Below are 14,960 nucleotides of genomic sequence, written 5' to 3'. Positions count from 1 at the left end.
GAACTGGCTACAGGGAAGAACAAAAAGAGAAGTAGTAGGAGGCATATTATCTGAGCAGGGAACTGTGGGAAGTGGAGTCCCACAAAGTTCAGTGCTGGGACCACTGTGCTTTCTTATTTGTATCAATGGACTTGACAGGGACATAGAAAGTACATCAGTTAAATTTGCAGATGGTACAAAACAGGGAGGCCCAGCTAATAGTTAGCAATTTGCTACAGTAATCCTGAAGACCCAGGATTTATCCAGAAGTGGGCAGAAACCTGGTATATGAAATTTAATAGACAAATGTAGTTATGCATATTGGAAATAAAAACATTAGGCAGGATTATTTTATAGGAGGAAAAAAATTATGTAAAAAAGTAATGGTTGATCAAAGCCTTTCAGGTTCTAGGCACCGTGCTGTAGCAATAAAAAAGGCCAACAGGATGCTGGGATATATAGCCAAAAGTGTTGAGTATAAATCCAAGGAAGTTTTACTTATCTTATACATCATCAAAACATCTTTGCTTTTTTGGCCTAATAGGATGAAGCAATGACATGAATACAGAATGCAGAATGAATCACTGTCAGTGAGGTATAAATGCAAAATTAATATAAAGGAAAACCAGAATACTTCTATGTTTCCATGTAAAATTAGAGAAAAATCTGGAATATTATTAATTATTCTAGGCCAAAAGATTAACCAGAAAAGCAAGTATTGCCAATATAAAGCTAAATTAATGAGGCAGAAGAGTAATAGACCCACCCCAACCCAACACCTTTCCACTGATACGCTCTCTAACCCACATGAGAACTGACTCCAGCTCTGCCACCCCTCTACCTACCTCCTTGGATTTTGTTTTTGTGCCATGCTCTATTCCTGTCTGTGGTAAGACAGAGCGCTACATTAGATTCACATTTCTAGATCATGATTCTTTCTTTTGTGCATAAAGCACACAGTATTTCCTGCCATGGGTGGCTTTGAGGTAAGAAACCTAGGGATCCACTATAGTGATGGAGTTACACTCTACCTCCTCTGTCGCAGAAACCTCTAAGTGCAACACCTTCCTTCCCTCTTGATGTAGGCTCCTCTGGTGCAGCTGCCCTTCCACAGTCAGCCAGCAGCACATATAATTCCTCCCTGTACTGTCTCTAGGTCAGAGGCTTCCCACCCTTTGCCAGGGCCATCTCCTTGAGCAGGAGGAAGCTGCTGACCACAGCAATGTCAACAAAATGTTAAAACAGCTTCTTATACTACTACTGGGTCATCAGGGCAATTCTGTAGAACTTCAGCAAGGCATCAGGAAAATCCAATCCCCACATGAATCTGTTGTACACCACCGGAGCTAGGATAGTTATCAGTCACATCGTTCAAGTCCCATCACAATTCTGCACACGTCGCTGGTCCCCAAAGAACACCTATCCCTCAACCAATGAATGGCGCCCCTCGTTTGCTTTGCATTCTCCTTTGTGCACGGAAACTAGGGATGTGACGGTATACCGGTGTGATGGTATACCGTAAAATTCAAATATGAAATAGTACTGAAACGTACCATAATACCGTGATAGTAAATTACGTGACAAAAGCTATTTTCATGTGGGGAATTTTTTTCCAACCATTACCCTAATAAAATATCAAAATAGCCCATATTAAATAATATACTGGACCTGAATTGAGATAATGAAATCTGACCCTAGATCTGTATTTAGAGGCAAAGACATTTAAAAACAGGTCGCGTCTTTTCAGCCAATTATTATGCTTGATGCATGACGTGTGCGCCTCCACGGGAGCTGCCGTTCTCCTGCTCGTTCTTTCTGATGTAAAATGTAAGTTAGCTTGCAACCGACAAATTACCAGCGATGTTATTTTTTTCGTTTATGTAAAAAACGAGTTAAAAAACTAGCTAAATGAGTGCCAAAGAGTCAGGCGAAAGCAGGGGAGAGGCAGAGAGAAAGTCGTCAGAAGTACTGAGGTTGAAGTAGAACTCACAGACTAGGTAGGGCCAGTTATGCACCGAGAGACTTTTTGGACGTTTTGAAAATTGACATGCTTTCACAAGAACAAACAAATATTGATACAGCATATTAAATACATTGACACAGCATAACGTTATAATTCTACACTGATGACTTATACAACTGTTGTTTCCATGCTGATGAATTGTAACATTACAGCTCTCATTTATAACGATTACATGTTTGAGCGATTGCGATTTAATTTTAGGCTTTGACATTATCCTTAGACCAGGCTTTTTAGTGCGAGTAGGGTCCAGGAAGTTGCCTGCTTCCACGCAGCGTATGTGGTGCGCAAATGTTTTTCTCCCCTTTGTGGCTGTTGGTATTGCACTCAATGGCTGAAGTATGTCAGTAGGCGAGTCAAACAAGGTTGTTGCTTACAATAAATACGCTATTTTTGTGAAATTACATATTTACACCTATGATTTCTCTTTTTTGGCTGTGTACGATAATTTTCTTTAAAATTCAATAATTTTAAGCCTCTGGTACAATATATTTCCCACCTGGCAACGCTGGCTAGCCAGCTGTTATACAGCTACACGGCATCTCCGTTTGCAGTCTCTTACAACACTTGCGATGTCCGAGGCTGATTCTGAAACCGACTGTAATGAAGAATTATATCCCCCCAAAAAGCGAACTCGTTCATCCATGTGGGGTCACTTTGGATTCTTATTATTTATGATTTTTATTATTTTAAATATGCAATTACAAGGAGTGAACTATTCGGGGGCGACATAGCTCAGGAGGTAAGACCGATTGTCTGGCAGTCGGAGGGTTGCCGGTTCAAACCCCGCCCTGGGCGTGTCGAAGTGTCCTTGAGCAAGACACCTAACCCCTAACTGCTCTGGCGAATGAGAGGCATCAATTGTAAAGCGCTTTGGATAAAAGCACTATATAAATGCAGTCCATTTACCATTTATATTGAGTTGCATTTTTTGTTTTATTTTTCAATTAAAATGGTTTAAAAAATCTGCAGATCCATAAATAAACAAATTGAGTTGTAAACTTTGTGTGATTTTTAAAAAATTGTTTAGCTTAAAACCTGATACCGTGATATACCGAAAACCGTGATATCGAGTAGTACGATTATCATACCATGAAATTTTCATACCGTCACATCCCTAATGGAAACCCCAGGCGGTTTGGATGAATTTCCCCACTGGCGCCATAGCGCAGCTGGTGGAGGTGGCGAAAAAGAGTGGCGCTGGTGTAGAAATGGTCAGCATAGATGTGGTACCCGGTATACTGCATCTGTCAAGTACTGCTTCAGCCTGATGCAGCTTTTTGTGGCTACCATGCGCTCGCTGACGGCCATGGCTTGCACCCTGTGACAATTTCATCCAGGAGGGGTCTCAACTGAAAGAGCCGATCATACCCTTGAGATCCTCTCTCCCAGTCATTGTGGTCATCCTCCACTGGATCACTCATGTGCAGTGAGCATGTAATCCCCTCAAACCTCCACCTGGGTTTGATAGATTCAGTGAATAATAATAATAATAATAATAATAATAATAATAATAATAATACGTTTTATTTATGAGGTGCCTTTCTGAGCACTCAAGGTCAATGTACATGCTATTAAAGGGGAATTGCACTTTATAACACTTCTGCTTCTCATGACTGATATTGTCCTTCTAATGAATGTGTCGCCCTTCATTTTTTGATTAGTTATTTCATTTTAAATGTCTAACGTTAGAAGGAAAGATCTATTTTTTTTTTTTTAGTGCAAGTCCACATAGTAGTACGGTTTCCGGTTTTTTCTTCTTCAATTTCGTTTCGCGGCAAAACCGATGTAGTCGTTCCACAATGGAGGACCTAACTCATAATTGCCGTATCGGGTTTCCCAACATAATAAAATCTCCTATAGAAACACTGATAAGAGGAACGCAGCATGGAGAAAAGTCTCTGAAATTGTTGGTGGCTCTGCTTTGTAGTTATCGCCGTAACTATTAGTTATCACTGTCCAGTCTGAATAAAAATCATTTTTGCAGTAACCTAGCACTGAAAAATGTTAATAAGCTGCCTAGCTAGGCTGTCTAATGTCTAGCTAGTGAGTAACAACCAACAATAACAAAAAAAAAAAAATTCTTCCTAATGTATTAGTTGCTAGTTGTTCGTTTCTACCAGCCACCTAGCTAGCTAACCAGATATAACTTTGAAGGCTTCAGCTGGCTAATTAGCCAGACAATGTTTTTGTTGTTGGTTGTTACTCACTAGCTAGACATTAGACAACCTAGCTAGGCAGCTGACTAACACCTTTCAGATCTAGGTTACTGCAAAAATGATTTCTATTCAGACAGGACAATGAATATGAAGCATGACATTAAACCCAGTCAATTTTAATGAACACAACTGTCTGTCAAAAATAGGTGACACGCCCATAAACAGCCGATTGTGGGGACGCCGCGCCAGGCGGCCGTCGCCACGCATAGTGTGGCTTCACCGTAAGGGTATGCAGTGACCACTTTGAAGCCACCGACTACCAAGGCGACTGTCTAAAGCCTGGAGCTGTAGCCACCGTTTTCCCATCGTTGCTCGAACCGCTCGGGCTGGATAATGCTATCGTGTCTGTCTGTGATACATAGGATGTCTACCATCAGTTACAGTTTGTCCTGGGAATAGCCTGTGGTTCCTCAATCTCGGCCTGCTCCTGACTCACTCTCGCACGATCAGCCTGCAAATTAGCCAGCTCTTCTTCTGTGTATTCCGGCTCGAATCGATAGGGCACAACAATCCCATGATCAAAAACAAAATCTCCTTCGTCCTAAGACATTTTCGGGTTTGCGAGCTAGTAGTCATACAACACTATTTCTACCATAGACATATATATGTTTATATGTCTATGATTTCTATGACCAACCTAATGTTATTGTCCACAGGTACACCCACAGCAGAAGTCGCGCAATGATATGCATCCTTGAGTTCAACACTAAACTGTCTGGGTCTACTTCCTGCATTTGTAAAGGAAAACTGCGAAACAGTCAGTCATGAGAAGCAGAAGTGTTACAAAGTGCAATTCCCCTTTAAAAGTTAGAAAAATTACAAAAACACTGCACATACAGGTCATGGCATCTCAAAAACAAACAAACAAAGAAAAAACAGTCGGTTCCTGCTCCAGTAAGTGCTGATGTTACCTGCCCTCAGCAGATGTACACAAGAAGGATAAAGCATCTCTTATACATTTCTTATACAGATACAGGAAACCATTGTCTTCTTGCCATGGGCTTTCCTTTGTTCTCCGTTTTGGTTTGTGTTGCTGCAGACGATCTGTAACAGACTCTCACTGCCGAACAGTTGGAAGAGCTCTAAAAGGACTAGGTTTTGGTGGTCTCCAGTTGGGGTCCGTGGGTCCTGGCAGGGCAAACTGGAGGAGGCTCTCTGTCAGGCTCCGTGACACATTTTCATCTCCCTTGAGGCTCAGTGGTTGGAGGGCGCTGATGCACGGGCTCTCTTTTTTGGTTTTGGGCGGGCAGTCTTCCTCCTACTAGAGGTGTCAGGTGGGGAAAGTAAGTAGAATCGATAAAAATGACAACATCAGCTATTTGGCACGTATTACATTAAAATTATATAACTTACATTTTATAATTTATTAATGATTAAAACATAAATAAATAGCTAAATATTACATACTCAAGTCTGTCTGATATTAGCTCAAACGGAACAGACAAGCCTTTACGCTTGCAACTGTAGCTAAATATGATTTATGGATTAGCTGTAGATGGAAAGTTTGCACTAACTTCATCATATTATTACAATACAGTAATGTCATTACTAAAATGGTGAAATAAAGCTCTGAGTGTGGAAACAGTTCAGAGGTTTCATGCGTGAATTGAACAGTTGGCACATGGGTTGGAGCCCGTCCCCATACCTGTATAATAATAATTTGCATTATTAAAAGACACTTACATGTCCAGAAGCAGGTCCATGCCTTCTTCAAACTCACTTTCTGCCAGAGTCGTTGCTCTCTGCCTCAGAGGAGTTGCCTTCCTCACCAAAATCACGCCGGACCAACTCCTTCAAGACCTGAGCAACTGTGAAATACTTCTTTTATTCCACCTTTGCTTACAATGTTTTTACACAATCTATCCAAAATAGATAGCATAACTAAAATGATAGTACCACCTTAAGTGCCACTCTAAATTCCTAAGCCTTGCAGCAGGGCTCCTCTGTCTCCAGGCCATGAACGTCCCAAGGACAAGTTTGAAATATAGCCTATAAGCCTATAGCCTATAAGTGTGTCTTTGCATGTATGTGTGTGTGTTTGTTCTCTCTGTCTTTTTATGCCTTTCTAGAAACCCAAACTGGGGAGTTCAGCCTTTCACCCCATTCTCCCCCTGCCATCCTGAACTGGGAGGCTTCGCCTTTCACCTCATTCTCCCCCTGCCATCCTGACCAGGGATGCTTGGCCTTTCACTTCCTTCTCCCCCTGCCATCCTGAACTGGGAGGCTTGGCCTTTCACCTCATTCTCCCGCTGCCACCCTGAATTGGGTAGCTTGGCCTTTCACCTCCTTCTCTCTCTGCCATCCTGATAAGGAGGGACCGGCTATGGCACCATGCTGCCCAGGACTATGAAAGCAACTGACAGATCAAACACTAAACAGTTATTTCTGATTTAAAAGCCTGTTTAGACTAACGGTGCATGTCGACTGCAGCGTCGAAAGCAGTGCGATTTGATGCCTCCCATTCATTTCCTATGGGACAACTGTCAATCTGCCCCGCAATGCATTCTGGTAGCGTTGCACTTAAGCGACGGGTAGCAGCGTGATTAAAAAGTTGAGCAGAGCTTTATGCAAATGAAGCCGTTAAGTGCATTCTATTGACCTAATCAGGTGAAGGCTGTGCTGCTGTTTCTTCAGCCGGCTAGCCAAAATATTGTTTGGTAAAAAAAGTTCAGCGCATTTTGAGGATGGAGGAAAAACTGGTAATTTCTGTAGCTGCATTCCCGGTGTTATACGAGGTAGAGAGCAGCTATTACTAGCTTCTTGTTGCGGTCCATGGCGGGTTTGTGATATATTGTGATGTTATCTGGATTTATAATCGGCGGCGAATTATCTGGTTTGATATATGATAGATAGCTAGCTTGTTAACTTGGCACTAACTCCGCTAGCCCTAACCCAAAATTTTGTTTTAAATTAAGTCAGTTATACTTGGAGAGTAATGTTAATTTTATTCTGGTTATTCCACTCCTTTGCAAGTTTATTAGACAAAGTATATTGTGATGCTCCTATATTTATACACGTTGCATGAACGGGAACACATTTTCAGCAGGACTTCGTAACACCCACCAGCACCCACCACATTTTTTTTGACACGCCCCCAAGCTGCCAGGCGACGTGAAGCGATGCATCGACACGTGATGTTTGACACTGCAGTGGACATGCACCGTAAGCAGCCACCGGGTGCTTACGTAGTATTTCATGTTATACTAGACACAGCCAATCATTCACCTTGTTATATGAATGGACACAGCCAATCATTTCCTTTGTTAAATCTTACTCTATGCTTATTGTTAAGACACTTTTTGCTTAAAAAAGCAGGGACCGCCCCTGCTTTCTTCAGTTCTGCCTTATCCACCTTGTTGTATATAGGTCCCGGATTCTTTCTCCAGAAATAAATCCGATTTCTTGTATGATACACCTCGTCGTGCCTGGTTATTCAACGGAGGGAATTTTCTCTGCCCAAAAGTGCATTGCTGTAAATCATAGCATAATTATATATTTCACTACAAATCAACTGTTTTGACTCATGAAACTCACTTTTGCATAATTGTCAAGAGGGAATTACTATCTTTTTATGAGTATAGAGTCTAAAGCCCCTTTCACACAGCACATCTGAGCCACCTCTGATGCGGTAACAGGTTCCCTTTCCCACAGAATTTGTGGTATTCGAGCAGTCTTTACCTTTCACACACAGTAGAACTCAACTCTCGTGAATGAATTGTTTATTTTCCGTTACCATAGTAACACACTTGATGTAGGCCCAAAGCTATAACGTTACTTGTTATTTATTTTCGTTGCAATCTTCTTGTAATTTCCGGCAAAACAATAAAACAAACAAACAAACATGTTACATTTTGAAGTGCAAGTGGTTGCATTTTTTATGTTATTAGTTTTTGCGTTCTCAATGCATTTACAATGCGGGTCCAGGTATTTCCTCTGTATGCCATTTTTATGGTTGAAAGGTAGGTGCGCGTGAACGCAGATCTGTAATGTAATTCGAACGCCTCTCAGAAAGCAGTCGTCGATGCTGCTTTCCGTTCCCACAGGAGAAATGCGGTAGTCGAGGCGCCTCGAAAACACCGGGAGAGGCGTTTTCGATGCGGTATTTTAAAAGCCGTCGTAACAGGTTCACACAGACAAGTGCGGTATCGAAGCAGTCTCAAAACCTTTTTTCTTCTGTGTGAAAGGGGTATAAGATAGCCAGGGGTCCAAAAATCAAAAACCACTCCAGAAATGAATGAAATTCCATTTTCCATTCCATTTTCAATTAATACCACTAGTTCCGCGATAGGGGATGAATAACGTAAATACAAAAATAACGTTATTTACCTTAGATAAACATTGGATCGTGTGGCCCCCCCTCGTGGTCGTGTGGCCCCCCTAGTGGTTGTGGCCCTAAACAACCACTTAGGGTGTATAGGCCCGGGCCGGCCCTGACCTAGCCCCTAATACAAATATGCTGAGCATTATTAGAAAAGGCTAATAGCTGACCGTTTTGACCAATGCAAATATTCTGTATCAAAATATGACAATGTAAATAATTAAAATGTTACAAGCAGTTGATTGACTAACCTAGTCCGTCAAATTAGTGCTTGTTATTATATGCTATTATTTGCCTATCATTATACAGGCTTCAGGGTTTTTGTTAATAATCATATGTGCTGCTGCGCCATGGCAACATTTAGAGCATCAAGGTAACATAAATCCCCCGAAATCAAATAAATTTAAATCTGATCTCTGATAACACTCAATACAACTTACTGAAAAATAATCAGACCACCACAATCTTTGATATGCTAAAAAATGGCATCTTTTATTTCGTATTCAATGTACATCATCCGAAGTTTGGGGGAAAAAACCCATCTAATCTTGCGCACCTCATCATTACAGCCATGTAAGCTACCCCATGTGGCAACTATGATCAATATAAAGATTGAGCATATGGCAACTTAAACTTCTCAAGTAGATCAAGCAAAGATGCAGTGGGGACCAAAAGTCCTGGTTGGTTTTATTAATTATGAAGGAATAATGTAAATATTATACTCCAGTATCACTTCTTTTTCAAGAATACATTGTTGAGAATGGTTACAAATAAAATTTAAACACATTTCCAAAACACTTTCATGAAATGGGAAGCTATGTGGATATCTGGTTCATCCACCATACGCTAAGCATTTCTCTATTTGTGGTCACACTGTTAATTCCATTCACTGCATGTTCTTAAAGCTCAATATGCAAATATGTGGTCTATGAAAACCATCTAGCCCATTACTTGAATGAATTTGCCATTCTACCTGTATGTTACTGCAATTTGAGTTCTTACATTATAAATAGCTACACATGTTTCTTATATAAAAATATGTATATTTGAATAAGATTATATATTAAACACAGTATAAACAGAGTATCATAATTGTATTAGTCCTGGATAAACAATGTAAACAATCAGTGTTGGCAGTGTCTCAGTCTTTTGGACCACATGCACTTTATGTAGGCTATGCTGCTTAGTTTTAACCCGAGGCTGTAATCGCTGCCAAAGTTGCCTCAACAAAGTATTGAGTAAAGGGTCTGAATACTTATGTAAATGTTATATTTCAGTTTTCTATTTTTTATAAATTTGCAACGATTTCAAAAAACCTGTTTTCGCTTTGTCATTATTGGGTATTGAGTGTAGATTGATGAAAGTAAAAATGAATTTAATCCATTTTAAAATAAGGCTGTAATGTAACAAAATGTGTAAAAAGTGAAGGGGTCTGAATACTTTCCGAAGGCACTGTGTGTACATATATATATATATATATATATATATATATTGCATATTTATTTAATTTTCAGTCACTGATATTGATAGTAGATACAGCGGCAGTGTAGTATAATGGGTAAGGAACTGGTCTTGTAACCTACTGGTCAAAGGTTCGATTCCTAGATAGGACACTCCCATTGTACCATATAACAAGATACTTAACCTGCATTGCTTCAGTATATATCCAGCTGTACAAATGGCAATAGAAATGCAATTTAAAAGTTGTGTAAGTCACTCTGGATAAGAGCATCTGCTAAATGCCTGTAATGTAACATGGTATAATTACACACAAATTCCTCCTCTTTGCTATTTGGCGAGTATCGTTTTCACCACTGTATCGGCATACCTTCAGGCTATTTTAGGCTTTATTTTGTTATAACGGAATAATAAATTTTGGTGGTGAAAGAATATTTTTATGAACTCCAAGATAGACAGTAGTGCCCAGTGTTTCATACTTGGGGGGTATAGTTGCAGATGAGATGAGAAGGGGTGCTTGTGAAATGGACAACCTATTAGGGCTGGGTGATATGACTAAAAATAATAACTCAATATTTTTTATATTTCTGGCAAAATACAAAACATATCACAATATTAATGCATTCTCTGGATTGCTTAACAGTGATTTTCAATCAGAATCATACACTTACTGTGAACAGCCTACATTTAGTGCAATCAGATGTGCACACCTTGTGCATAACCTCTTTTAGGAGCTGACTCAATAAAACAATAACAATGCACAAATAAACCTATGCTAGCGCATATTTCTTCGCGCATTATATTGTTCCAAATAAAAGAAATATTTTAAAACCTGTATGCAAAACAAGTCTCATCAACATGAAAAACAAATGCATAACTGTCACATGGAAATAAATTGTTGCACATTGGCTTGATGACACAACATAAAAAGTTTTTTTTTTTATTGTTCCCTGTGCACAAAAATGTTTTTGAATAGAGCCAAAATATTGAGCAGGGTCCGTGGGATACACAGACATAAATGGTGCACAATGAATGAGCACAAGGTACACACAGAAAATGGCTTCTTCAAGCACAAAGTAATTTTTCCAAGTATTCCCTTTTATGTTGGTGTGCATGGGCCCTGACTCTCGTGTAAGGCAAACTTCTCAGCTGGTCTTACATGTTTTTAGCTGGGAGCCCAAGTCTATTGAGTTTCTGGCTTGAGTGAAGCTTGGTGGCCTGACAAAATGTTGCCACTGTAACTAAATGCCCTCCAGGCGATATAAAAAAGAAAAAAAAAAAACAGTATAAAAATGGATATTAAATATAAAAAACTAGGTTAGTGGGCGGGGTTCAGGGTGTAGGACACTGGTGGTAAACACAGGAATACAGCAAAACTAAAAATGCTCCAGTAAATAAGATATCTTCAAGAGAAATTGTTCTGTTCATTAAAGAGTCCTGTGACAGCGGTGCCACTTAGAAACTCTGTATTTGGCAAAGCAGCATAACATAACATAACATAACATAAAACATAACATAACATAACATAAGACGAGAACAGGCCATTCAGCCCAACACTGCTCGCCTATTCCTCTCACCAAACTGTACTTAATGCTTAGTTTACCTAAAAGCTAGATAGTATCTAACCGGGCCTTGAATGCCTTGAATCATCCACTAGGGATGTTGACAGTCAATCGATTAACCATTAGGCCTAATCATTAATAACAATGTTGATTGATAAATGTTATTGATTAAACAGTTCAAATGAAATGTACCATTTCAATGAATAACCTCATGCTGGTGATTAGATTTTAGATTAGAAAGACAATTCCCTGGCATTAACCCCTTAGCGCACATGCCAAATCTTGCCGATCCTTGCCCATTTAGGGGGTACCCTATTTAAAGTTTTGTAACTCCAGGTGTGAACCACAGAGAGTTTAAAAATGGCTTAAATGAAGCAAGACGTTTGTACAATTTACAATACTAGAGCAGAATAATTTATATTCATAATTGTGTAAGAAATAAGAAAGTGCCACAAATGCAATTGTCTAGACAAAAAATCAAAAATGAATTTGCACTTTTTTAGTTTGCAAAGAAAAACTGAGAGGCTGCATACATACCGCAGGTTAAACTGTACATGTGCTGGATCAAAAATTTCTTGACCACAAGTTCATAACATCTAAGGGTAGATATGTAGAACTACTATAGATAAAAACTAAGCAGTGTACCCATTCACATATTTCACTACAAATCAACTGTTTTGACTCAAGAAACTCACTGTTGCATAATTTTCAAGTGGAAGTACAAGCTTTCCATCAGTACAGTGGTCTAAAATATCTAGGGGTCCAGAAACATATCCAAAATCTCTCCAAAATGAATAAAATGCTTTTTGTCCATTATGAAGCATATAAATGAGCCCCTTATGAAGGTTTAAGATGAAATATTGCTATCAGATTAAAAAATAATGCAAATATATCGTCACACAATGCGGTACAGTACTAATAATAATAATAATAATAATAATAACTTGTGTATGTATTTCTATAGTTTGTACCCTCATACGCTTTCTTGTATGAGGATGGGACGACATGAAAACAATTTTCAACCGTCCACCACGTTTTGGCAATGTTCCAACTCTCACGTTATCACTGTTGCATGTTTCACAAAAACTATTACACTCCTCTGACACTTACAGTGTGAAATATCTACATAATATAATACCACAAACCTATTTAAAGACACTTAATTTCAAAAATAACGTATATAACCAAAGTATTTTGAGCAGTAATACTTACATAGCAATGATGAAATCTTATCTATGTTCAGTAGATGGAGACAGAGACAGTAAATCAATAGCCCATTTTCCACTGCAGGGCCGAACGGTTCTGAGCATGGAGCGGAACGGTTCCAATGGTGTTTCCACCTGGAAACGGTTTGGCGCGGAATGATTACAAACCGTGCCCAGCACGATATTTTCGGTGCAGCAGAACTGTTCGGGTGGGCAGGCTTAATGACATATTCACTGATTGGTTTCACATTACGTCAGTTTTGTGAGTCTGCATACGGTCTCTTCACGCCCTCTTCCGTAAGCTAGGTCAGTGGAGAAACTAATATAAATAAAAATGCCAATCAAAAATCATATTCCGTCATAGCAACAAGATAAACCCAACAATAGCCATAAGATATACAGCAGTGAAAACACTGCTCACTGAATAACAAAATAAACGGGACAAAGTTTTGAAAAATGATACCATGTCATTCTACAATCAATATCTGGGAATAAATATTGAATAAATAGGCCACATAACCTTACCATTGGTTCTACGCGTAGAGATGTCCCTTTTGAGACCGAGTGGTCATATATTGTCTTGGACAATCCGTTTATGAAATATATTTTGCGCATTTTTGATGCCTGGGTACATTCAAAATAGCTGTGCATAATACCACACGTATCGTTTTTGGCATTGTTGCCGTTTTTAGTACAGCCTGGCTTGATTGACAATTAATTTATTCAGTAGGTGAGAGTATAAGCTTTCTAACGATGTATAACATGTCTAATTTTGCTTTTGGAATAGCGTTTTATAGGTCAACGTAACCGAAAATTTTCTTATCATCGCATTCACTTACGCATTAAGACGCTGCACCTAACGAAACGTTGTTAACAATTTTTCATAATTTCTTGGAAAATACTATTATTATTGAGGACTTCTGGGCATAGCTAAGCCGTATATTTGCTGTTAGACCTATCTGACATCGTTTTCTCGAGCAAAACAGAAGCAGATTGAACTCGTTGATTTACTGTCTCTGTCTGAAAACAGATAAAATTTCATCATTGCTATGTAAGTATTATTGCTCGAAATATTTCGGTTATACAAGTTATTTTTGGACTGAGAGTCTTTAAATAGGTTTGTGGTATTATATAATCTGGATATTTCACACTGTAATGTAAGCGTTAGTAGTTTTTTGAATTCATGCAACAGTGATGGTCAGTGGAGGATACGCTAGAAATAAAAACCATAAACAGACCAAAATACACAGAATCCTCGTCCGTTTCGTCAGCCAACGAAACATAACATAACAAAAACAAAGAAGTATGGGGAACGACGACAACAACTGGCGCATATTACATTCACAATGGGACGCCGTCGCTGATCCACCGCGTCACTTGCTGTCCTCACTAGATACTTGCCAGTCCTGGTTTTAGCAGCCCGACGGTGGAAACAGAAACCGTAACCGTTCCCACGAGTACTGAGCAGCGCAGAACGGCACGGAGTGGCCCTGGTAACGGTTCAGCCCTACAGTGGAAAAGCGGCTAATGATACTGTTCTACTCGCTTCTGTTTTGCTCCAGAAATCGATATCAGCTAGGTCTATCAGCAAATATATGGCTTAGCTATGCTCAGAAGTCCTCAATAATAATAGTATTTTCCAAGAAATTACAAAAAATCATTGACCACGTTTCGTTAGGTGCAACGTCTTTTACTGCAACCACAGAGTGAATGCTTAAGTGAATGCGATGATAAGAAAAAACTACGCTGACCTAAAAAAACGCTATTACAAAAGCAAAATTAGACATGTTATACATCGTTAGAAAGCTTATACTCTCACCTACTGAATAAATGAATTGTCAATCAAGCCAGACTGTACTAAAAAGGGCGATGACACCGTAAACAACAGGTGTGGTATTACGCACAGCTATTTTGGAAGGTACCCAGGCATCACAAATGCACGTATATTTCACAAATGGATTGTCCAAGAAAATATGAGTGGCGGTCTGGGAAAACCTTTCACATGGTGAAATTTTGACATTTTCAGCTGGTCACAAATCTAGAAACACGAGACTTATCCCTATATAAATGTTTTTGAATTGTTGAATTATCTCAATCAGAGCCAAAGTTATGATGTTTTAAAGCCTTCTTGCGCCGTGAAGTAGAAATGGAGAAAAACTGCCTCAAAGATTCCATTCAGTTCCACAGAATTCTATTTCT

General features: G+C 39.3%; 1 protein-coding gene across 12 annotated transcripts in view; it reads right to left on the bottom strand.

Moving 5' to 3' along the window:
• Positions 1-14,960, bottom strand: part of LOC118225640 (zinc finger protein 271-like) — an 88,894-nt gene that overhangs the window by 20,314 nt on the left and 53,620 nt on the right. For 2 of the 12 annotated variants that reach the window (XR_004764861.1, XR_004764860.1), the window contains exons 2-3: positions 5,902-6,026; positions 5,374-5,479 (exon numbers count right to left, since the gene is read on the bottom strand). The exons of 8 other annotated variants lie outside the window; for them this stretch is intronic. The gene's annotated coding sequence lies outside the window, so the exon portion shown is untranslated. Of the gene's footprint in view, positions 1-3,106; positions 4,026-5,373; positions 5,480-5,901; positions 6,037-14,960 lie in introns of those variants that run through there. 2 more of the 12 variants (XR_004764862.1, XM_035414385.1) reach the window with 2 other exon arrangements.

The sequence above is a fragment of the Anguilla anguilla genome, chromosome 4, assembly GCF_013347855.1.
Source record: "Anguilla anguilla isolate fAngAng1 chromosome 4, fAngAng1.pri, whole genome shotgun sequence".
Lineage (NCBI taxonomy): Eukaryota > Metazoa > Chordata > Actinopteri > Anguilliformes > Anguillidae > Anguilla > Anguilla anguilla.
Note: the sequence above shows the minus strand (reverse complement) of the source record. Positions and strands in the feature narration are given on the sequence as shown.